The sequence below is a fragment of the Mesoplodon mirus genome (genome assembly GCF_964341445.2).
Source record: "Mesoplodon mirus genome assembly, chromosome: 19".
NCBI lineage: Eukaryota > Metazoa > Chordata > Mammalia > Artiodactyla > Ziphiidae > Mesoplodon > Mesoplodon mirus.
The window spans coordinates 16,759,280-16,761,837 of NC_138995.1; the positions used below are offsets into that span (position 1 = coordinate 16,759,280).

Here is a 2,558-nt window from a genome sequence, read left to right on the forward strand (position 1 = left end):
TACATTTTATATAGTCAAAATACATTAACTGAAGTACAAAGATTTTTTGACTAAGCTGAAGTAAAATTAACTTTTTAAAAAGACATTACCATGACTGTATGGTTTTTCTTTCTTTGCTGCTCATCATTATTATTATTATTATTATTTTATCAATTGGATTTTAGATTTGAAATTTTGAAGAATTACCTTAAAAATCAACCTATTTGGCCTCTTTTCTGGCTGGAACCATGGAGGGTGCAGAAGAGAAGAAAAAGAAGGTTCCTGCTATGCCAGAAACCCTTAAGGAAAAGCGAAAGAATTTTGCAGAGCTTAAGATCAAGCACGTAAGAAAGAAGTTTGCCCAAAAGATGCTTCGAAAGGCAAGGAGGAAGCTTATCTATGAAAAAGCTAAGCGTTGTCACAAGGGATACAGGCAGATGTACAGAATTCAGATTCGAATGGCTAGGATGGCAAGAAAAGCTGGAAACTTCCATGTACCCGTGGAACCCAAACTGGCATTTGTCATCAGGATCAGAGGTATCAATGGTGTGAGCCCTAAGGTCTGTAAGGTGTTGCAGCTTCTTTGCCTCTGTCAGATCTTCAATGGTACCTTTGTGAAGCTCAACAAGGCTTCAATTAACATGCTGAGAATTGTGGAGCCACACATTACAGGGGGTACCCAAACCTGAAGTCAGTAAATGAGTCGATCTACAAGCGTGGTTATGGCAAAAGCAACAAGAAGCGAAATGCCCTGACAGATGCGTTGATTGTTCGATCTCTTGGTAACTATGGCATCATCTGCACGGAGGATCTGATTCATCAGATCTATGCTGCTGAAAAGTGTTTCAAAGAAGCAAACAACTTCTTCTGGCCCTTCAAATTGTCTTCTCCACGAGGTGGAATGAAGAAAAGACCACCCATTTTCTAGACGGTGGAGATGCTGGCAACAGGGAAAACTAGATCAACAGGCTTATTAGAAGGATGAACTAAGGTATCTTCCATGATTATTTTTGTAATCTGGTCAGTTAATAAACAGTGACTGCTTTTAAGTGGAAAAAAAATTGACCTATTTGTTCTACAATGGTATTAATTTTGTAAATAAATGAGTCCTCTAAATTTTGGGTGCATTTTGTTCAAAATCACTTTGAAAACCTTAATCAACTAGTCAACAAATGAATACCAAAAAAACACAGCATGAAGAATTCAGTGAATGACAATTACTGGAAATAAAATTTGTACATAAGAACACATTAAATTTATCCCCAAAAAAGCATGAAGGAAATTTAAACATATTAAATGATGAGAGCACAAATAATGTGCAAGATTTTATTTTAAAATTCTATAAACATGCTTTAGAATATCTCAAACTGTGCAAAGCATATTTTGATAGAGAGCTTCTTTAAAAATCATATAAGTTTATGTTTTTAGTGATGTAAAATGAAATTGAGAAAGCCTGTGATTTTGAGGCATCTTAATTTGGCAAAACATTCACAAGAATTACAAAAAGACAGATAATTGGATGAGTTTTACCTTACCAATTTTTTAATCACAAAATGTTTCCCTGAATTAAAGCAATAAGATAATACCTGTATAAATATTTTGGTTGAAATATATAGGCACTTCAGTGTGACAAAAAACCTGAAGATATATTCCAGTTAGTAAAATTTTTCTCTGAGATGATCAGAAACTTCAGCATTTGTAGAGAGAGTAATTTTCCATGTATAAGTATCATGGCTTACAAGGATTAGTAAATTAAATGTAACAAGTTTCAAACAAAAAAATGCAGCTTTGAAAGTTGAAAAGTGCTGTCACTAAACAGTGACACTTTGCTATGTACCAATAAATAAGGTTCCTGGAAAGGTGCCTTCTCCAGAGTGTGAGGTCTCCACTACATTTCTGTGTGCCCAGAGATGTTCCCTTTTGAGTTATGTCATTGAGTGACTTTGTGGTGTGTCACCTTAACTAAGCAAGAACTGTGGTTGCTTTCCAGCATCCCCTTCCCTGCAGAGTTTCGAGTTAGCATCACCCACAAATGACATTTTGTGCAGTATTTAGAAGGCAGAAGTCAAGTCCAGCATTTTCTCTTTTTTAATGCTCTGAACATTGGTGCATCTGGTTGGGTACCAGGCAAAATGACAGCTCATACACGTGGTCAGGGATCCACTAGCTCACCCAGGTGATGTGCAGCAGCGCTTGGACCCACAGTTCCTCCAGCTCCTGCTGGATCTGCTCCTTCAAATTCTCAGTCCTTGGCCAAGTGCACGCACAGTTCCTTGGTGAAGGGTAACATCTTCTCTTTCCAGTCATCCAGTCTCTTTGAGATTGGAAGTGGAATCCCTATCTGTCTCTGACCAGTTTCTGCTCATGGATTCAGTTATTCTCATGAGTTTCTAGTTCATTCTCATTCCTGTCCATTTCAAGCTTTTTTTTTTTTTCTCCAACTGCTGGTCAGACTGACCAATTTGCGGCAACTTCAGTTCTAACACTGGATGCTGAGGCAAGAGCCTACAAGGACCAATCTATCAGCCCCCACAATTGTGTAAGGTCTAAACCCCATAATAAATCCCTTGTTCTAATCA

General features: G+C 37.5%; 1 pseudogene across 1 annotated transcript; it reads left to right on the plus strand.

Annotated features, from left to right (window-relative positions):
- The first annotated feature begins 224 nt into the window (after positions 1-224).
- LOC309794987 (large ribosomal subunit protein uL30-like) lies at positions 225-969 on the plus strand (annotated as a pseudogene). Its single transcript has one exon. The product of its transcript is annotated as a large ribosomal subunit protein uL30-like (transcript).
- The last annotated feature ends 1,589 nt before the right edge of the window (positions 970-2,558 follow it).